We start from the raw sequence: 23,055 nt of genomic DNA, 5'->3' as shown, positions 1-23,055 counted from the left end.
TCAATCAAATTACAGATACGTAAACAGAACAATTCGTCGTAAGAAGCAATACAAAAGAGACTTCCGCCGCAAGTTTTGAGTGACCCCGTGCAGCCCTGCCACCTAGTGTTCAAAAGAGTAAGCGTGGCTTGGAATTTGGTGAGGTATTCTATTTTATTGTATTATGAGGGCCCTTCCTGCAAGTAGTGCAATTGCAGGTCAACCCGCCGCTGGAGGAAGAATGAGACGAATATCTAAATGAACGTTCCTGGGGAGTACCTGAGGCGTGGCCTCGCACCTCCCAAGTCTTGCCATTGGTGGGATGGATCCTCCGGAGAGGAATAAGCTTATTGGTCGGCAAGTTAAGCCGATGACGTAGGAGCATTCCCTGGCGGTCAAAACATGACTTAAGAAAATTTGGAGTCCAGAACTGAATTAAAATGAAAAAAGGGGATAAAAATGGAGAAAAACTTAGTCCTCATCAATAAAGATTTGGACTAGAGTAGAAATTTTGCCTATGAGATTTTCCTGACTTTTTAGAATAGGGAGGGCCGTCCTGAGTTTGGAAAAGACTTTTGAGAGGTTAAATATTTTATTAATTTCCGCAAAAAGTTGCATGAAATCAGTAATTTCATTGCTGGAGTTAGGCTCCTTAATATTAGGGGTGGAATGCTCAGGTAGATTACTGGAAGTTGCCTCAGCGTAGGAAGTTCCTACTCTGCGGCTAGCACCGCTTCCGCGGTTAACGGCTCGTTTACCTTCCAGGTTGATTTTGGGTTTGGGGAAGGCCACGCAACCCCTATAAGAGGCTACGTGATCACCCCCACAGTTAACACATTTGGGCTTTTCCTTGTTAATTTTGGCCGGGCACTTGTCACGAGAGTGTTCCCCCCCGCAGACGACACAGCGGACTTTTCGAAAGCAGTTAACTGCCAGGTGGTTGAACCCCTGGCAGGTATAACACTGTATAACACGTCGATTTGTCCGGTACCGCTCGACGGTTATGGCAGTGTGGAATAGTGTCTTTAAATCATTAATTTTAGTATGTTGCTCACCGGACGAGAGCTGGAGTTGGAATTCCACAGTCCAGCGATTGTCCCAAAAAGTAGGAGAAACTCTTGCCATCCATTGCATGGCGTATCACATATTACTCTGACAAGAACAGATACTACACATGATCTTAGCCATGAAGGCCGAGAAACGATGACGAGCAATTGCTCAGGATCTGTATATATTAATAGCCATGGAAAATAAAGTGGTGACCATATAATTTATTATATTTTTTACATTCAACTTCATAAAAACATTATTTGTTCTCCATTTTCAGTGTAAAACGGAATTCTTTTCTCAAATCAGTTGTTTGTTTGAAAATATTCGATAAAAATATTCAAAAGAATTCCCTCAAATCAGGTGTTATAGTTCGTATTTTTGTCAAAAGATGGCAGTAAAAGTGCTAGTATAGCACGCAACCCAATGCTGTTGCAGCTGTTGCTAATAAGCTTTTTATTCTTTCCCCGAATTCTATCATCCACTGTTCATTATTAATATCGTACTGAAAAATCGATGTTCTGTGAAATTGCCTATCTCTTCTTTTATTGAGAAGCTTTGAGATTTATTTCCAAAATCCTTATGCTACAAAATGGGAGATGAGCGGAAATAATTCGATTTGTTAGACTCTTGGCTACGTCGCAAAATTTGGGCGATAAACAATTTTTTAGTTGCAAACCTGATGCTCAAATTTCCCACAGGCAACCCTACTCAACCCGGGTGATGTTATGGGGAGGAAGATTTCGTCAGGATTTCTGAAGAAATTTTTAGAAACTGAAGTCCTAAATACGCTATTATAGGCGATATTTATTGACGTTAGGGTCAGAGAGGGGACTTAGGGACTATTTCCAATCGATTTTTTTGAAAACTGGTGGGAAATTGATCACCCCTCTCCCAATTTTTCGAAATTGAAGTTCCAAAACGCAGTTGCCGACAACGTTTGATGATGTTAGGGAAGTGGGTGGTCTGAGACTCTTCCCTAAAATCATTTCGAAATAGAAATTCTAAACGACAAAGTTTTAAAGCAATATTTAGTGATTCTGTTTTTTTTTTTTTTTTTATTTTAAACTGTAGTTTTTTCATTTTCAGATTTTAAACCGGAACATCAGTTTACTCTATTTTAAGGGGACTGATTGCTAAGCACCTCATTTGATTGTCCTTTTTAAAAAATCCAATTAAGACGAATTGGATGGTATTAGAAAAAAGAAGTTCGAGGGACTTGTTCTGAATTTTTCCAAAATTTAAGTATTGAAAACGTGACTGTAGACCGCATTTGGTAACATTTCGGAGTCGGCAGTTTTTCAAAATTTTACTTCCTAAAAAAGCAGTCTTTAACGATTTTTGATGTTGTTAGAAGGCAATGTCCCCTGGAATTTTGCGAAATTGAAGCCTTGGAAACGAGATTTGAGAAGTTCTTGAATAGGTTTGGCTGGGGGACGGGGCTTCGGTAGTGTTGCATTTTGAAGACTTTAGATTCCCCCCCCCCCCCCAACATTCTACATTTTTTTCTATTAAAATTACTTCGTTTTCCCAAGGCGCGTTTTATTTCTTCTCTTTAACAATATGATGGAACGATGGAATGTTTTTGAAAAATTCATATACTCGCCCTTCTCGGGAGGGGCAGTCCCCATGCCTCTCCCCTCCCCCTCCCCCTTTGGTTGCACAACTGTCACATGGTTCTAAGATAAGAGCCTAATTGTCAATAAAATGTTGCTGAAGCTTTGAATTAAAATAAGATCTAAATATATGATCCTTAGCATTTATGCTAGTAAGCAGGAAATTCTCAATGTCAATGTTCTAAGCCTGCTTCAGCTATAATCTAAGTTAATCTCAATATTTACAGAATGACACTCTTCGCAATACCTGATTTATGTATTCTTCTGCTAATTTAATGCTTTGTTCTGTGTAATATCGGTCAGATGTTGCACTAAAATCTCCAAATACTCGTATTTCATAATTGCACAATAAAGACTACAGCACAAAGTTAGCAGTATATTTTCCTCTTTTAATATGGGGACAAGACTGTTTCCCTCCTTTTTGCGCCCATGACGGAGAGTCATATGTTTACTCGCTGGTGCTTGTAAGTGCCTCTGCCAAAATTAACAGGCTCCCCCTCCATGTTCTAAGAAAAGGGTGAAGTAGAATATTTGTAAAGGAAAAACTATTGTTGTATGGTTTTATCACAAGAAGAGAAAGTTTATTCCTTCATTTAATGGCAAAATCTGCCGCCCCCCGAAATAAACCACCATTGGTGGTAGCAATTGACGAGGAAACAATGAATATTCAGTAAATTATTATTTAATTTAATACACGGACTTACAGACTAAACTATTTATGTGGCTAGTATACATGTTCCTGTTCCGTCCCACGCGAGAAGTGCTTACTTATCCCACTCTCTAACACTTAAAAATACCTGTGTAACGAGCCACTTTCTGCGTGCCGCCTCGTTTTATCGACTTCTTTTGAAAAATATGCCACTGTTTTTAAAAATTATTTACTCTATTAATCAATTTGAACTCTCAGTCAAATACAGGAGAGTGCATGAAATCCCACTTACACGCTTTTTATCCTATCTGCTAAGTTTTTTTTAGTGAGTAACTCCTTATGTTTTTTAGTTTGATTAACTTTTGCATTATTCTTTTTTTTTCTTTCTAGTTTCATATTTTAAATGCTTAATATTTCTTTTTTTTCTGAAATTTTTTGAATAAACCTATGTTTCATGCCGGAGGCACCCGGGGGTTTACTAGGTCTCCCAAGAGGGCATCAACCTGGACTCCCAAAGCCCTTCGGAAATCCAGGTTTGTGCAAAAAGCCAAAGACGCACAGATTCGAGGGCGCGAGAAAAAAAAAAAGCGGACTTCGCTTTATCCAGCCACTGTCCCCATGTATGTACCATTTAAATGTACATACTTTATAAATAAAGAACGCGTTAGTGCAATAGTGTGTTTTTGTAAGGTTGTAATTTCATTCTTGAACTCCCTCTATGCAGGTTTATAATTCATTCTCTTGAATTCAAAATACAATTCTTTCTGTGTTCAAGTATTTATTTATGTGCATTGGTTCTATTTGTAGGTTATTTTGTTTAATTTGTTTTAAAAAATCCAGATGACTTCGATCCCCTATTAGTATAGGTTAATAAGGTTCTACTTCAGTTTTCAAAAACAAGGTTTGTTATAACTCTTGGTCAGAGTTATAGTTACTTCGCGTAAAAAAACCATCATCTAAAAATATCGGCAGTATTTATATTCAAATAGGGTATCACGAAATTCAAATATATTTTATTTATTCCTTATATCTGTCTTATCTCTTCCATTTTCTTTAAGACAAGTTTAAAATAAAATATTATTATTGTTTTTCAAAGTCTTGGCTAACAAAATTAAGTAGACGCAAGAGGAAACTTGCCAAGCACAGTAAATTATTTTCATTTCTTTTTTTGCTCAATTTTATTGTGCAAAATTTCCGCTTTCTATCCCTTTAAAACACGCATATTGGATAAAGTATATCCAAAACTACACAAGAGAAACTAAAAATTTGTATTGTAGATTTTAATTAGCGTTACTGTTTTTTTTTGTATCGTCTTATTAGTTTGTGTATGGGACTCAAAACATGCAGCCTTGTATTTCGCTCGTTTCTGTAGCTTAACCCCCAAGAAACTTTTAAACATTGAAACGGTAAAAGTGGTTGAAGAATTACGCGCGCTAATACCCTGACGTCACTGGTATCTTTCCCCTCGATCCTACTTCATGGCGCTAAAATCTAGACTTAGTTCATATTCACCAAATATCCTAAATAAACAAACAAACCACTGACGTAGACCGGAAGTAGCGAGACTTATTTCCGGTTAAGCGCCAATCTCCATTGCTAGAGATAGGTGTTCATAGCGAAAGCGATTTTGTTGTGCTTCTTTAAAAAGCAGAATAATGTCTTCTGCGTATTTCAATGCATTAAATAAGAAAGACAAACTTAGTTATTGTTAAAAATTATCTTTCAATGGCTGTGACCTTACCGATCCTTTAGTAGATGGATGGCGAATCTATTGCTAACGATTGATGTTTACAGTGTTCAGGCAATTTTGTTTTCTTTCAGTTCTAGGTAGAATCATGTCTTTTGCGTATTTTAATGCATTAAATGAGTATAATAGGCTTTGCTATTCTCAAAAATTGTCGATCAACGGATCTGATTTTCCTGATCCTTTAAATACAGAAAAAAAAAAAAAAAAAAAAAAAACGAGTCTTCGTTTGTCGATTATTACCGCGATTTCAATGATAAGCATTTATGAATACCTCCTTAACAGAAATAAAGTTGATACAAAGTCTGCTTTCAAATATCACAAATCTACTGGATTGCAGGTACGTTGTGAATTGTAATTCCTATTCTTAAGTTGAAGCTATTTTTTCAAAAATGGAAGCTTTTCTGCACTGTGTTCACACAGAATGGCCATGACAGGGAGTTTTGGTGTCATATTCAATCAATTCTCCTGTTGTAGCTTTTCAGTTCACACACACTTATTACAGTTGCTACCTAATTTTCAGTTTTGATATTTAATATATTTTATTATATTTATTGATATTTAATATATTTCACTTTTTTTTTGTTTAATCAACTAGCTTCTGTAGCAAGATTGATAGGCATAAAAAAAATTGAAAGATAACAAAATTTAAATTTAAACTTCGAGTGCTTTCTCCTGCGTTAAAATTGCTTTGAATGTAATACCAATAGCTATACTATGATACTATACTATAACTTTAATTAATGTGTTTGTTTACCGATTGTCGAATATCTAAATTTGTTTACAATTAGAGCGCCTAACATTAAAGTACCGTCAATAACTCGAAGTCCCAAGAGACGGGCTAAATGGTTCGAGTTATTGATAGTTCGAGCTATGGGAAGTTTTTTTCTCATGAGGTAATGAATAGTGGTTCTTTATTTTAATCACACAAATCAAACTGTTTGAAACCCGTCAAAACACTGGAAACTTTCAGCTTTGCAGGAAGCAAATAAAAAATTGTTCATGTTGAGTTTTTCTAATAATCAATTTAATATAGATCAATATAGATCTTCACACATTACAGTAAAAATACAATGCTGATGAAATTAAGGTGAATGTTTCCAGCTCGTAAATACCTCGCACAAAGTGTATTTACTACACAATATTCATTAAGATTCAATCCTTTCGCTTTAAAGCATTGGCTTTGATTCGACGATCAGGACCTTTAGAAATTTGAACATCCTTATTTCTGACATCTTATTTGCTCCTGTCCTCATGCTGTACCCGAAAGCAGAACAACATCCCCTCTTTTTACGAAAATTTTGCGCCTTTGAAATTCATGATTAATTTAAAAAATTCAATCAAATTACAGATACGTAAACAGAACAATTCGTCGTAAGAAGCAATACAAAAGAGACTTCCGCCGCAAGTTTTGAGTGACCCCGTGCAGCCCTGCCACCTAGTGTTCAAAAGAGTAAGCGTGGCTTGGAATTTGGTGAGGTATTCTATTTTATTGTATTATGAGGGCCGTTCCTGCAAGTAGTGCAATTGCAGGTCAACCCGCCGCTGGAGGTAGAATGAGACGAATATCTAAATGAACGTTCCTGGGGAGTACCTGAGGCGTGGCCTCGCACCTCCCAAGTCTTGCCATTGGTGGGATGGATCCTCCGGAGAGGAATAAGCTTATTGGTCGGCAAGTTAAGCCGATGACGTAGGAGCATTCCCTGGCGGTCAAAACATGACTTAAGAAAATTTGGAGTCCAGAACTGAATTAAAATGAAAAAAGGGGATAAAAATGGAGAAAAACTTAGTCCTCATCAATAAAGATTTGGACTAGAGTAGAAATTTTGCCTATGAGATTTTCCTGACTTTTTAGAATAGGGAGGGCCGTCCTGAGTTTGGAAAAGACTTTTGAGAGGTTAAATATTTTATTAATTTCCGCAAAAAGTTGCATGAAATCAGTAATTTCATTGCTGGAGTTAGGCTCCTTAATATTAGGGGTGGAATGCTCAGGTAGATTACTGGAAGTTGCCTCAGCGTAGGAAGTTCCTACTCTGCGGCTAGCACCGCTTCCGCGGTTAACGGCTCGTTTACCTTCCAGGTTGATTTTGGGTTTGGGGAAGGCCACGCAACCCCTATAAGAGGCTACGTGATCACCCCCACAGTTAACACATTTGGGCTTTTCCTTGTTAATTTTGGCCGGGCACTTGTCACGAGAGTGTTCCCCCCCGCAGACGACACAGCGGACTTTTCGAAAGCAGTTAACTGCCAGGTAGTTGAACCCCTGGCAGGTATAACACTGTATAACACGTCGATTTGTCCGGTACCGCTCGACGGTTATGGCAGTGTGGAATAGTGTCTTTAAATCATTAATTTTAGTATGTTGCTCACCGGACGAGAGCTGGAGTTGGAATTCCACAGTCCAGCGATTGTCCCAAAAAGTAGGAGAAACTCTTGCCATCCATTGCATGGCGTATCAGATATTACTCTGACAAGAACAGATACTACACATGATCTTAGCCATGAAGGCCGAGAAACGATGACGAGCAATTGCTCAGGATCTGTATATATTAATAGCCATGGAAAATAAAGTGGTGACCATATAATTTATTATATTTTTTACATTCAACTTCATAAAAACATTATTTGTTCTCCATTTTCAGTGTAAAACGGAATTCTTTTCTCAAATCAGTTGTTTGTTTGAAAATATTCGATAAAAATATTCAAAAGAATTCCCTCAAATCAGGTGTTATAGTTCGTATTTTTGTCAAAAGATGGCAGTAAAAGTGCTAGTATAGCACGCAACCCAATGCTGTTGCAGCTGTTGCTAATAAGCTTTTTATTCTTTCCCCGAATTCTATCATCCACTGTTCATTATTAATATCGTACTGAAAAATCGATGTTCTGTGAAATTGCCTATCTCTTCTTTTATTGAGAAGCTTTGAGATTTATTTCCAAAATCCTTATGCTACAAAATGGGAGATGAGCGGAAATAATTCGATTTGTTAGACTCTTGGCTACGTCGCAAAATTTGGGCGATAAACAATTTTTTAGTTGCAACCCTGATGCTCAAATTTCCCACAGGCAACCCTACTCAACCCGGGTGATGTTATGGGGAGGAAGATTTCGTCAGGATTTCTGAAGAAATTTTTAGAAACTGAAGTCCTAAATACGCTATTATAGGCGATATTTATTGACGTTAGGGTCAGAGAGGGGACTTAGGGACTATTTCCAATCGATTTTTTTGAAAACTGGTGGGAAATTGATCACCCCTCTCCCAATTTTTCGAAATTGAAGTTCCAAAACGCAGTTGCCGACAACGTTTGATGATGTTAGGGAAGTGGGTGGTCTGAGACTCTTCCCTAAAATCATTTCGAAATAGAAATTCTAAACGACAAAGTTTTAAAGCAATATTTAGTGATTCTGTTTTTTTTTTTTATTTTAAACTGTAGTTTTTTCATTTTCAGATTTTAAACCGGAACATCAGTTTACTCTATTTTAAGGGGACTGATTGCTAAGCACCTCATTTGATTGTCCTTTTTAAAAAATCCAATTAAGACGAATTGGATGGTATTAGAAAAAAGAAGTTCGAGGGACTTGTTCTGAATTTTTCCAAAATTTAAGTATTGAAAACGTGACTGTAGACCGCATTTGGTAACATTTCGGAGTCGGCAGTTTTTCAAAATTTTACTTCCTAAAAAAGCAGTCTTTAACGATTTTTGATGTTGTTAGAAGGCAATGTCCCCTGGAATTTTGCGAAATTGAAGCCTTGGAAACGAGATTTGAGAAGTTCTTGAATAGGTTTGGCTGGGGGACGGGGCTTCGGTAGTGTTGCATTTTGAAGACTTTAGATTCCCCCCCCCCCAACATTCTACATTTTTTTCTATTAAAATTACTTCGTTTTCCCAAGGCGCGTTTTATTTCTTCTCTTTAACAATATGATGGAACGATGGAATGTTTTTGAAAAATTCATATACTCGCCCTTCTCGGGAGGGGCAGTCCCCATGCCTCTCCCCTCCCCCTCCCCCTTTGGTTGCACAACTGTCACATGGTTCTAAGATAAGAGCCTAATTGTCAATAAAATGTTGCTGAAGCTTTGAATTAAAATAAGATCTAAATATATGATCCTTAGCATTTATGCTAGTAAGCAGGAAATTCTCAATGTCAATGTTCTAAGCCTGCTTCAGCTATAATCTAAGTTAATCTCAATATTTACAGAATGACACTCTTCGCAATACCTGATTTATGTATTCTTCTGCTAATTTAATGCTTTGTTCTGTGTAATATCGGTCAGATGTTGCACTAAAATCTCCAAATACTCGTATTTCATAATTGCACAATAAAGACTACAGCACAAAGTTAGCAGTATATTTTCCTCTTTTAATATGGGGACAAGACTGTTTCCCTCCTTTTTGCGCCCATGACGGAGAGTCATATGTTTACTCGCTGGTGCTTGTAAGTGCCTCTGCCAAAATTAACAGGCTCCCCCTCCATGTTCTAAGAAAAGGGTGAAGTAGAATATTTGTAAAGGAAAAACTATTGTTGTATGGTTTTATCACAAGAAGAGAAAGTTTATTCCTTCATTTAATGGCAAAATCTGCCGCCCCCCGAAATAAACCACCATTGGTGGTAGCAATTGACGAGGAAACAATGAATATTCAGTAAATTATTATTTAATTTAATACACGGACTTACAGACTAAACTATTTATGTGGCTAGTATACATGTTCCTGTTCCGTCCCACGCGAGAAGTGCTTACTTATCCCACTCTCTAACACTTAAAAATACCTGTGTAACGAGCCACTTTCTGCGTGCCGCCTCGTTTTATCGACTTCTTTTGAAAAATATGCCACTGTTTTTAAAAATTATTTACTCTATTAATCAATTTGAACTCTCAGCCAAATACAGGAGAGTGCATGAAATCCCACTTACACGCTTTTTATCCTATCTGCTAAGTTTTTTTTAGTGAGTAACTCCTTATGTTTTTTAGTTTGATTAACTTTTGCATTATTCTTTTTTTTTCTTTCTAGTTTCATATTTTAAATGCTTAATATTTCTTTTTTTTCTGAAATTTTTTGAATAAACCTATGTTTCATGCCGGAGGCACCCGGGGGTTTACTAGGTCTCCCAAGAGGGCATCAACCTGGACTCCCAAAGCCCTTCGGAAATCCAGGTTTGTGCAAAAAGCCAAAGACGCACAGATTCGAGGGCGCGAGAAAAAAAAAGCGGACTTCGCTTTATCCAGCCACTGTCCCCATGTATGTACCATTTAAATGTACATACTTTATAAATAAAGAACGCGTTAGTGCAATAGTGTATTTTTGTAAGGTTGTATTTTCATTCTTGTAACTCCCTCTATGCAGGTTTATAATTCATTCTCTTGAATTCAAAATACAATTTTTTCTGTGTTCAAGTATTTATTTATGTGCATTGGTTCTATTTGTAGGTTATTTTGTTTAATTTGTTTTAAAAAATCCAGATGACTTCGATCCCCTATTAGTCCAGGTTAATAAGGTTCTACTTCAGTTTTCAAAAACAAGGTTTGTTATAACTCTTGGTCAGAGTTATAGTTACTTCGCGTAAAAAAACCTTCATCTAAAAATATCGGCAGTATTTATATTCAAATAGGGTATCACGAAATTCAAATATATTTTATTTATTCCTTATATCTGTGTTATCTCTTCCATTTTCTTTAAGACAAGTTTAAAATAAAATATTATTATTGTTTTTCAAAGTCTTGGCTAACAAAATTAAGTAGACGCAAGAGGAAACTTGTCAAGCACAGTAAAATTATTTTCATTTCTTTTTTTGCTCAATTTTATTGTGCAAAATTTCCGCTTTCTACCCCTTTAAAACACGCATATTGGATAAAGTATATCCAAAACTACACAAGAGAAACTAAAAATTTGTATTGTAGATTTTAATTAGCGTTACTGTTTTTTTTTTTTTGTATCGTCTTATTAGTTTGTGTATGGGACTCAAAACATGCAGCCTTGTATTTCGCTCGTTTCTGTAGCTTAACCCCCAAGAAACTTTTAAACATTGAAACGGTAAAAGTGGTTGAAGAATTACGCGCGCTAATACCCTGACGTCACTGGCATCTTTCCCCTCGATCCTACTTCATGGCGCTAAAATCTAGACTTAGTTCATATTCACCAAATATCCTAAATAAACAAACAAACCACTGACGTAGACCGGAAGTAGCGAGACTTATTTCCGGTTAAGCGCCAATCTCCATTGCTAGAGATAGGTGTTCATAGCGAAAGCGATTTTGTTGTGCTTCTTTAAAAAGCAGAATAATGTCTTCTGCGTATTTCAATGCATTAAATAAGAAAGACAAACTTAGTTATTGTTAAAAATTATCTTTCAATGGCTGTGACCTTACCGATCCTTTAGTAGATGGATGGCGAATCTATTGCTAACGATTGATGTTTACAGTGTTCAGGCAATTTTGTTTTCTTTCAGTTCTAGGTAGAATCATGTCTTTTGCGTATTTTAATGCATTAAATGAGTATAATAGGCTTTGCTATTCTCAAAAATTGTCGATCAACGGATCTGATTTTCCTGATCCTTTAAATACAGAAAAAAAAAAAAAAAAAAAAAAAAAAAAAAAAAAAAAAACGAGTCTTCGTTTGTCGATTATTACCGCGATTTCAATGATAAGCATTTATGAATACCTCCTTAACAGAAATAAAGTTGATACAAAGTCTGCTTTCAAATATCACAAATCTACTGGATTGCAGGTACGTTGTGAATTGTAATTCCTATTCTTAAGTTGAAGCTATTTTTTCAAAGATGGAAGCTTTTCTGCACTGTGTTCACACAGAATGGCTATGACAGGGAGTTTTGGTGTCATATTCAATCAATTCTCCTGTTGTAGCTTTTCAGTTCACACACACTTATTACAGTTGCTACCTAATTTTCAGTTTTGATATTTAATATATTTTATTATATTTATTGATATTTAATATATTTCACTTTTTTTTTGTTTAATCAACTAGCTTCTGTAGCAAGATTGATAGGCATAAAAAAAAAAAATTGAAAGATAACAAAATTTAAATTTAAACTTCGAGTGCTTTCTCCTGCGTTAAAATTGCTTTGAATGTAATACCAATAGCTATACTATGATACTATACTATAACTTTAATTAATGTGTTTGTTTACCGATTGTCGAATATCTAAATTTGTTTACAATTAGAGCGCCTAATATTAAAGTACCGTCAATAACTCGAAGTCCCAAGAGACGGGCTAAATGGTTCGAGTTATTGATAGTTCGAGCTATGGGAAGTTTTTTTCTCATGAGGTAATGAATAGTGGTTCTTTATTTTAATCACACAAATCAAACTGTTTGAAACCCGTCAAAACACTGGAAACTTTCAGCTTTGCAGGAAGCAAATAAAAAATTGTTCAGGTTGAGTTTTTCTAATAATCAATTTAATATAGATCAATATAGATCTTCACACATTACAGTAAAAATACAATGCTGATGAAATTAAGGTGAATGTTTCCAGCTCGTAAATACCTCGCACAAAGTGTATTTACTACATAATATTCATTAAGATTCAATCCTTTCGCTTTAAAGCATTGGCTTTGATTCGACGATCAGGACCTTTAGAAATTTGAACATCCTTATTTCTGACATCTTATTTGCTCCTGTCCTCATGCTGTACCCGAAAGCAGAACAACATCCCCTCTTTTTACGAAAATTTTGCGCCTTTGAAATTCATGATTAATTTAAAAAATTCAATCAAATTACAGATACGTAAACAGAACAATTCGTCGTAAGAAGCAATACAAAAGAGACTTCCGCCGCAACTTTTGAGTGACCCCGTGCAGCCCTGCCACCTAGTGTTCAAAAGAGTAAGCGTGGCTTGGAATTTGGTGAGGTAATATATTTTATTGTATTATGAGGGCCGTTCCTGCAAGTAGTGCAATTGCAGGTCAACCCGCCGCTGGAGGTAGAATGAATTCCACACTCCAGCAATTGTCCCAAAAAGTAGGAGTAAATCTTGCCATCCAATGGATGGCGTATCAGATATTACTCTGACAAGAACAGATACTACACATGATCTTAGCCATGAAGGCCGAGAAGCGATGACGAGCAATTGCTCAGGATCTGTATATATTAATAGCCATGGAAAATAAAGTGGTGACCATATAATTTATTATATTTTTTACATTCAACTTCATAAAAACATTATTTGTTCTCCATTTTCAGTGTAAAACGGAATTCTTTTCTCAAATCAGTTGTTTGTTTGAAAATATTCGATAAAAATATTCAAAAGAATTCCCTCAAATCAGGTGTTATAGTTCGTATTTTTGTCAAAAGATGGCAGTAAAAGTGCTAGTATAGCACGCAACCCAATGCTGTTGCAGCTGTTGCTAATAAGCTTTTTATTCTTTCCCCGAATTCTATCATCCACTGTTCATTATTAATATCGTACTGAAAAATCGATGTTCTGTGAAATTGCCTATCTCTTCTTTTATTGAGAAGCTTTGAGATTTATTTCCAAAATCCTTATGCTACAAAATGGGAGATGAGCGGAAATAATTCGATTTGTTAGACTCTTGGCTACGTCGCAAAATTTGGGCGATAAACAATTTTTTAGTTGCAACCCTGATGCTCAAATTTCCCACAGGCAACCCTACTCAACCCGGGTGATGTTATGGGGAGGAAGATTTCGTCAGGATTTCTGAAGAAATTTTTAGAAACTGAAGTCCTAAATACGCTATTATAGGCGATATTTATTGACGTTAGGGTCAGAGAGGGGACTTAGGGACTATTTCCAATCGATTTTTTTGAAAACTGGTGGGAAATTGATCACCCCTCTCCCAATTTTTCGAAATTGAAGTTCCAAAACGCAGTTGCCGACAACGTTTGATGATGTTAGGGAAGTGGGTGGTCTGAGACTCTTCCCTAAAATCATTTCGAAATAGAAATTCTAAACGACAAAGTTTTAAAGCAATATTTAGTGATTCTGTTTTTTTTTTATTTTTAAACTGTAGTTTTTTCATTTTCAGATTTTAAACCGGAACATCAGTTTACTCTATTTTAAGGGGACTGATTGCTAAGCACCTCATTTGATTGTCCTTTTTAAAAAATCCAATTAAGACGAATTGGATGGTATTAGAAAAAAGAAGTTCGAGGGACTTGTTCTGAATTTTTCCAAAATTTAAGTATTGAAAACGTGACTGTAGACCGCATTTGGTAACATTTCGGAGTCGGCAGTTTTTCAAAATTTTACTTCCTAAAAAAGCAGTCTTTAACGATTTTTGATGTTGTTAGAAGGCAATGTCCCCTGGAATTTTGCGAAATTGAAGCCTTGGAAACGAGATTTGAGAAGTTCTTGAATAGGTTTGGCTGGGGGACGGGGCTTCGGTAGTGTTGCATTTTGAAGACTTTAGATTTCCCCCCCCCCCAACATTCTACATTTTTTTCTATTAAAATTACTTCGTTTTCCCAAGGCGCGTTTTATTTCTTCTCTTTAACAATATGATGGAACGATGGAATGTTTTTGAAAAATTCATATACTCGCCCTTCTCGGGAGGGGCAGTCCCCATGCCTCTCCCCTCCCCCTCCCCCTTTGGTTGCACAACTGTCACATGGTTCTAAGATAAGAGCCTAATTGTCAATAAAATGTTGCTGAAGCTTTGAATTAAAATAAGATCTAAATATATGATCCTTAGCATTTATGCTAGTAAGCAGGAAATTCTCAATGTCAATGTTCTAAGCCTGCTTCAGCTATAATCTAAGTTAATCTCAATATTTACAGAATGACACTCTTCGCAATACCTGATTTATGTATTCTTCTGCTAATTTAATGCTTTGTTCTGTGTAATATCGGTCAGATGTTGCACTAAAATCTCCAAATACTCGTATTTCATAATTGCACAATAAAGACTACAGCACAAAGTTAGCAGTATATTTTTCCTCTTTTAATATGGGGACAAGACTGTTTCCCTCCTTTTTGCGCCCATGACGGAGAGTCATATGTTTACTCGCTGGTGCTTGTAAGTGCCTCTGCCAAAATTAACAGGCTCCCCCTCCATGTTCTAAGAAAAGGGTGAAGTAGAATATTTGTAAAGGAAAAACTATTGTTGTATGGTTTTATCACAAGAAGAGAAAGTTTATTCCTTCATTTAATGGCAAAATCTGCCGCCCCCCGAAATAAACCACCATTGGTGGTAGCAATTGACGAGGAAACAATGAATATTCAGTAAATTATTATTTAATTTAATACACGGACTTACAGACTAAACTATTTATGTGGCTAGTATACATGTTCCTGTTCCGTCCCACGCGAGAAGTGCTTACTTATCCCACTCTCTAACACTTAAAAATACCTGTGTAACGAGCCACTTTCTGCGTGCCGCCTCGTTTTATCGACTTCTTTTGAAAAATATGCCACTGTTTTTAAAAATTATTTACTCTATTAATCAATTTGAACTCTCAGCCAAATACAGGAGAGTGCATGAAATCCCACTTACACGCTTTTTATCCTATCTGCTAAGTTTTTTTTTAGTGAGTAACTCCTTATGTTTTTTAGTTTGATTAACTTTTGCATTATTCTTTTTTTTTCTTTCTAGTTTCATATTTTAAATGCTTAATATTTCTTTTTTTTCTGAAATTTTTTGAATAAACCTATGTTTCATGCCGGAGGCACCCGGGGGTTTACTAGGTCTCCCAAGAGGGCATCAACCTGGACTCCCAAAGCCCTTCGGAAATCCAGGTTTGTGCAAAAAGCCAAAGACGCACAGATTCGAGGGCGCGAGAAAAAAAAAGCGGACTTCGCTTTATCCAGCCACTGTCCCCATGTATGTACCATTTAAATGTACATACTTTATAAATAAAGAACGCGTTAGTGCAATAGTGTATTTTTGTAAGGTTGTATTTTCATTCTTGTAACTCCCTCTATGCAGGTTTATAATTCATTCTCTTGAATTCAAAATACAATTTTTTCTGTGTTCAAGTAGTTATTTATGTGCATTGGTTCTATTTGTAGGTTATTTTGTTTAATTTGTTTTTAAAAATCCAGATGACTTCGATCCCCTATTAGTCCAGGTTAATAAGGTTCTACTTCAGTTTTCAAAAACAAGGTTTGTTATAACTCTTGGTCAGAGTTATAGTTACTTCACGTAAAAAAACCTTCATCTAAAAATATCGGCAGTATTTATATTCAAATAGGGTATCACGAAATTCAAATATATTTTATTTATTCCTTATATCTGTGTTATCTCTTCCATTTTCTTTAAGACAAGTTTAAAATAAAATATTATTATTGTTTTTCAAAGCCTTGGCTAACAAAATTAAGTAGACGCAAGAGGAAACTTGTCAAGCACAGTAAAATTATTTTCATTTCTTTTTTTGCTCAATTTTATTGTGCAAAATTTCCGCTTTCTACCCCTTTAAAACACGCATATTGGATAAAGTATATCCAAAACTACACAAGAGAAACTAAAAATTTGTATTGTAGATTTTAATTAGCGTTACTGTTTTTTTTTTTTGTATCGTCTTATTAGTTTGTGTATGGGACTCAAAACATGCACCCTTGTATTTCTTTCCTTTCTGTAGATTAACGCCCAAGAAACTTTTAAACATTAAAACGGTAAAAAAGGTTGAAGAATTACGCGCGCTAATACCCTGACGTCACTGGCATCTTTCCCCTCGATCCTACTTCATGGCGCTAAAATCTAGACTTAGTTCATATTCACCAAATATCCTAAATAAACAAACAAACCACTGACGTAGACCGGAAGTAGCGAGACTTATTTCCGGTTAAGCGCCAATCTCCATTGCTAGAGATAGGTGTTCATAGCGAAAGCGATTTTGTTGTGCTTCTTTAAAAAGCAGAATAATGTCTTCTGCGTATTTCAATGCATTAAATAAGAAAGACAAACTTAGTTATTGTTAAAAATTATCTTTCAATGGCTGTGACCTTACCGATCCTTTAGTAGATGGATGGCGAATCTATTGCTAACGATTGATGTTTACAGTGTTCAGGCAATTTTGTTTTCTTTCAGTTCTAGGTAGAATCATGTCTTTTGCGTATTTTAATGCATTAAATGAGTATAATAGGCTTTGCTATTCTCAAAAATTGTCGATCAACGGATCTGATTTTCCTGATCCTTTAAATACAGAAAAAAGAAAAAAAAAAAAAAAAAAAAAACGAGTCTTCGTTTGTCGATTATTACCGCGATTTCAATGATAAGCATTTATGAATACCTCCTTAACAGAAATAAAGTTGATACAAAGTCTGCTTTCAAGATATCACAAATCTACTGGATTGCAGGTACGTTGTGAATTGTAATTCCTATTCTTAAGTTGAAGCTATTTTTTCAAAGATGGAAGCTTTTCTGCACTGTGTTCACACAGAATGGCTATGACAGGGAGTTTTGGTGTCATATTCAATCAATTCTCCTGTTGTAGCTTTTCAGTTCACACACACTTATTACAGTTGCTACCTAATTTTCAGTTTTGATATTTAATACATTTTATTATATTTATTGATATTTAATATATATTTTACTTTTTTTTTGTTTAATCAACTAGCTTCTGTAGCAAGATTGATAGGCATAAAAAAAAAAAATTGAAAGATAACAAAATTTAAATTTAAACTTCGAGTGCTTTCTCCTGCGTTAAAATTGCTTTGAATGTAATACCAATAGCTATACTATGATACTATACTATAACTTTAATTAATGTGTTTGTTTACCGATTGTCGAATATCTAAATTTGTTTACAATTAGAGCGCCTAATATTAAAGTACCGTCAATAACTCGAAGTCCCAAGAGACGGGCTAAATGGTTCGAGTTATTGATAGTTCGAGCTATGGGAAGTTTTTTTCTCATGAGGTAATGAATAGTGGTTCTTTATTTTAATCACACAAATCAAACTGTTTGAAACCCGTCAAAACACTGGAAACTTTCAGCTTTGCAGGAAGCAAATAAAAAATTGTTCAGGTTGAGTTTTTCTAATAATCAATTTAATATAGATCAATATAGATCTTCACACATTACAGTAAAAATACAATGCTGATGAAATTAAGGTGAATGTTTCCAGCTCGTAAATACCTCGCACAAAGTGTATTTACTACATAATATTCATTAAGATTCAATCCTTTCGCTTTAAAGCATTGGCTTTGATTCGACGATCAGGACCTTTAGAAATTTGAACATCCTTATTTCTGACATCTTATTTGCTCCTGTCCTCATGCTGTACCCGAAAGCAGAACAACATCCCCTCTTTTTACGAAAATTTTGCGCCTTTGAAATTCATGATTAATTTAAAAAATTCAATCAAATTACAGATACGTAAACAGAACAATTCGTCGTAAGAAGCAATACAAAAGAGACTTCCGCCGCAAGTTTTGAGTGACCCCGTGCAGCCCTGCCACCTAGTGTTCAAAAGAGTAAGCGTGGCTTGGAATTTGGTGAGGTAATCTATTTTATTGTATTATGAGGGCCGTTCCTGCAAGTAGTGCAATTGCAGGTCAACCCGCCGCTGGAGGTAAAATGAATTCCACACTCCAACAATTGTCCCAAAAAGTAGGAGTAAATCTTGCCATCCATTGGATGGCGTATCAGATATTACTCTGACAAGAACAGATACTACACATGATCTTAGCCATGAAGGCCGAGAAGCGATGACGAGCAATTGCTCAGGATCTGTATATATTAATAGCCATGGAAAATAAAGTGGTGACCATATAATTTATTATATTTTTTACATTCAACTTCATAAAAACATTATTTGTTCTCCATTTTCAGTGTAAAACGGAATTCTTTTCTCAAATCAGTTGTTTGTTTGAAAATATTCGATAAAAATATTCAAAAGAATTCCCTCAAATCAGGTGTTATAGTTCGTATTTTTGTCAAAAGATGGCAGTAAAAGTGCTAGTATAGCACGCAACCCAATGCTGTTGCAGCTGTTGCTAATAAGCTTTTTATTCTTTCCCCGAATTCTATCATCCACTGTTCATTATTAATATCGTACTGAAAAATCGATGTTCTGTGAAATTGCCTATCTCTTCTTTTATTGAGAAGCTTTGAGATTTATTTCCAAAATCCTTATGCTACAAAATGGGAGATGAGCGGAAATAATTCGATTTGTTAGACTCTTGGCTACGTCGCAAAATTTGGGCGATAAACAATTTTTTAGTTGCAACCCTGATGCTCAAATTTCCCACAGGCAACCCTACTCAACCCGGGTGATGTTATGGGGAGGAAGATTTCGTCAGGATTTCTGAAGAAATTTTTAGAAACTGAAGTCCTAAATACGCTATTATAGGCGATATTTATTGACGTTAGGGTCAGAGAGGGGACTTAGGCACTATTTCCAATCGATTTTTTTGAAAACTGGTGGGAAATTGATCACCCCTCTCCCAATTTTTCGAAATTGAAGTTCCAAAACGCAGTTGCCGACAACGTTTGATGATGTTAGGGAAGTGGGTGGTCTGAGACTCTTCCCTAAAATCATTTCGAAATAGAAATTCTAAACGACAAAGTTTTAAAGCAATATTTAGTGATTCTGTTTTTTTTTTTATTTTAAACTGTAGTTTTTTCATTTTCAGATTTTAAACCGGAACATCAGTTTACTCTATTTTAAGGGGACTGATTGCTAAGCACCTCAATCGATTGTCCTTTTTAAAAAATCCAATTAAGACGAATTGGATGGTATTAGAAAAAAGAAGTTCGAGGGACTTGTTCTGAATTTTTCCAAAATTTAAGTATTGAAAACGTGACTGTAGACCGCATTTGGTAACATTTCGGAGTCGGCAGTTTTTCAAAATTTTACTTCCTAAAAAAGCAGTCTTTAACGATTTTTGATGTTGTTAGAAGGCAATGTCCCCTGGAATTTTGCGAAATTGAAGCCTTGGAAACGAGATTTGAGAAGTTCTTGAATAGGTTTGGCTGGGGGACGGGGCTTCGGTAGTGTTGCATTTTAAAGACTTTAGATTTCCCCCCCAACATTCTACATTTTTTTCTATTAAAATTACTTCGTTTTCCCAAGGCGCGTTTTATTTCTTCTCTTTAACAATATGATGGAGCGATGGAATGTTTTTGAAAAATTAATATACTCGCCCTTCTCGGGAGGGGCAGTCCCCTTGCCTCTCCCCTCCCCCTCCCCCTTTGGTTGCACAACTGTCACATGGTTCTAAGATAAGAGCCTAATTGTCAATAAAATGTTGTTGAAGCTTTGAATTAAAATAAGATCTAAATATATGATCCTTAGCATTTATGCTAGTAAGCAGGAAATTCTCAATGTCAATGTTCTAAGCCTGCTTCAGCTATAATCTAAGTTAATCTCAATATTTACAGAATGACACTCTTCGCAATACGTGATTTATGTATTCTTCTGCTAATTTAATGCTTTGTTCTGTGTAATACCGGTCAGATGTTGCACTAAAATCTCCAAATACTCGTATTTCATAATTGCACAATAAAGACTACAGCACAAAGTTAGCAGTATTTTTTTCCTCTTTTAATATGGGGACAAGACTGTTTCCCTCCTTTTTGCGCCCATGACGGAGAGTCATATGTTTACTCGCTGGTGCTTGTAAGTGCCTCTGCCAAAATTAACAGACTCCCCCTCCATGTTCTAAGAAAAGGGTGAAGTAGAATATTTGTAAAGGAAAAACTATTGTTGTATGGTTTTATCACAAGAAGAGAAAGTTTATTCCTTCATTTAATGGCAAAATCTGCCGCCCCCCGAAATAAACCACCATTGGTGGTAGCAATTGACGAGGAAACAATGAATATTCAGTAAATTATTATTTAATTTAATACACGGACTTACAGACTAAACTATTTATGTGGCAAGTATGCATGTTCCTGTTCCGTCCCACGCGAGAAGTGCTTACTTATCCCACTCTCTAACACTTAAAAATAACTGTGTAACGAGCCACTTTCTGCGTGCCGCCTCGTTTTATCGACTTGTTTTGAAAAATATGCCACTGTTTTTAAAAATTATTTACTCTATTGATCAATTTGAAATCTCAGCCAAATACAGGAGAGTGCATAAAATCCCACTTACACGCTTTTTATCCTATCTGCTAATTTTCTTTTAAGTGAGTAACTATTTATGTTTTTTAGTTTGATTAACTTTTGCATTATTCTTTTTTTTTCTTTCTAGTTTCATATTTTAAATGCTTAATATTTCTTTTTTTTCTGAAATTTTTTGAATAAACCTATGTTTCATGCCGGAGGCACCCGGGGGTTTACTAGGTCTCCCAAGAGGGCATCAACCTGGACTCCCAAAGCCCTTCGGAAATCCAGGTTTGTGCAAAAAGCCGAAGACGCACAGATTCGAGGGCGCGAGAAAAAAAAAAGCGGACTTCGCTTTATCCAGCCACTGTCCTCATGTATGTACCATTTAAATGTACATGATTTATAAATAAAGAACGCGTTAGTGCAATAGTGTATTTTTGTAAGGTTGTATTTTCATTCTTGTAACTCCCTCTATGCAGGTTTATAATTCATTCTCTTGAATTCAAAATACAATTTTTTCTGTGTTCAATAGTTATTTATGTGCATTGGTTCTATTTGTAGGTTATTTTGTTTAATTTGTTTTTAAAAATCCAGATGACTTCGATCCCCTATTAGTCCAGGTTAATAAGGTTCTACTTCAGTTTTCAAAAACAAGGTTTGTTATAACTCTTGGTCAGAGTTATAGTTACTTCACGTAAAAAAACCTTCATCTAAAAATATCGGCAGTATTTATATTCAAATAGGGTATCACGAAATTCAAATATATTTTATTTATTCCTTATATCTGTGTTATCTCTTCCATTTTCTTTAAGACAAGTTTAAAATAAAATATTATTGTTGTTTTTCAAAGCCTTGGCTAACAAAATTAAGTAGACGCAAGAGGAAACTTGTCAAGCACAGTAAATTATTTTCATTTCTTTTTTTGCTCAATTTTATTGTGCAAAATTTCCGCTTTCTACCCCTTTAAAACACGCATATTGGATAAAGTATATCCAAAACGACACAAGAGAAACTAAAAATTTGTATTGTAGATTTTAATTAGCGTTACTGTTTTTTTTTTTTTTATCGTCTTATTAGTTTGTGTATGGGACTCAAAACATGCAGCCTTGTATTTCTTTCCTTTCTGTAGATTAACGCCCAAGAAACTTTTAAACATTAAAACGGTAAAAAAGGTTGAAGAATTAAGCGCGCTAATACCCTGACGTCACTGGCATCTTTCCCCTCGATCCTACTTCATGGCACTAAAATATAGACTTAGTTCATATAATGCCCTCTCTCAGAGATGTAATCTATTTTATTGTACAATGAAAGCCGTTCCTGCAAGTAGTGCAATTACGGGTCAACCCACCGCTGGAGGTAGAATGAATTCCACACTCCAGCGATTGTCCCAAAAAGTAGGAGTAAATCTTGCCATCCATTGGACGGCGCATCAGATATTACTCTGACAAGAGCAGATACTACACATGATCTTAGCCATAAAGGCCGAGAAGCGATGACGAGCAATTGCTCAGGATCTGTAGATATTAATAGCCATGGAAAATAAAGTGGTGACCATATAATTTATTATATTTTTTACATTCAACTTCATAAAAACATTATTTGTTCTCCATTTTCAGTGTAAAACGGAATTCTTTTCTCAAATCAGTTGTTTGTTTGAAAATATTCGATAAAAAATATTCAAAAGAATTCCCTCAAATCAGGTGTTATAGTTCGTATTTTTGTCAAAAGATGGCAGTAAAAGTACTAGTATAGTATGCAACCCAATGCTGTTGTGGCTGTTGCTAATAAGCTTTTCATTCTTTCCCCGGTTTCTATCATCCATTGTTCATTATTATTATCGTACTGAAATATCGATGTTCGGTGAAATTGCCTATCTCTTTTTTTATTGAGAAGCTTTGAGATTTATTTCCAAAATCCTTATGCTACAAAATGGGAGATGAGCGGAAATATTTCGATTTGTTAGACTCTTGGCGACGTCGCAATATTTGGGCGATTAACAATTTTTTAGTTGCAGAGAAGCCGTGGGTCCTGTTGAATTAAGGTAGAGCTTGCTG

At 35.6% G+C, this 23,055-nt stretch overlaps 3 non-coding genes and 2 pseudogenes across 3 annotated transcripts; all 5 read right to left on the bottom strand.

Annotated features, from left to right (window-relative positions):
* Nucleotides 1-1,023: 1,023 nt before the first annotated feature.
* Nucleotides 1,024-1,184, bottom strand: LOC129228782 (U2 spliceosomal RNA; annotated as a pseudogene).
* Nucleotides 1,185-7,394: 6,210 nt separating this feature from the next.
* LOC129228780 (U2 spliceosomal RNA) lies at nt 7,395-7,555 on the bottom strand (annotated as a pseudogene).
* Nucleotides 7,556-12,917: 5,362 nt separating this feature from the next.
* Nucleotides 12,918-13,110, bottom strand: LOC129228773 (U2 spliceosomal RNA). The gene has a single exon (XR_008580964.1). It is a non-coding gene; the product is annotated as a U2 spliceosomal RNA (small nuclear RNA).
* A 5,356-nt stretch (nt 13,111-18,466) lies between these two features.
* Nucleotides 18,467-18,659, bottom strand: LOC129228775 (U2 spliceosomal RNA). The gene has a single exon (XR_008580966.1). It is a non-coding gene; the product is annotated as a U2 spliceosomal RNA (small nuclear RNA).
* Nucleotides 18,660-22,302: 3,643 nt separating this feature from the next.
* On the bottom strand, nt 22,303-22,495 carry LOC129228777 (U2 spliceosomal RNA). The gene has a single exon (XR_008580968.1). It is a non-coding gene; the product is annotated as a U2 spliceosomal RNA (small nuclear RNA).
* Nucleotides 22,496-23,055: the final 560 nt, after the last annotated feature.

Source organism: Uloborus diversus, chromosome 8 (assembly GCF_026930045.1).
Source record: "Uloborus diversus isolate 005 chromosome 8, Udiv.v.3.1, whole genome shotgun sequence".
NCBI lineage: Eukaryota > Metazoa > Arthropoda > Arachnida > Araneae > Uloboridae > Uloborus > Uloborus diversus.
The sequence above is the reverse complement of the archived record's forward strand: the minus strand, read 5'-3'. Positions and strand labels throughout refer to the sequence as shown.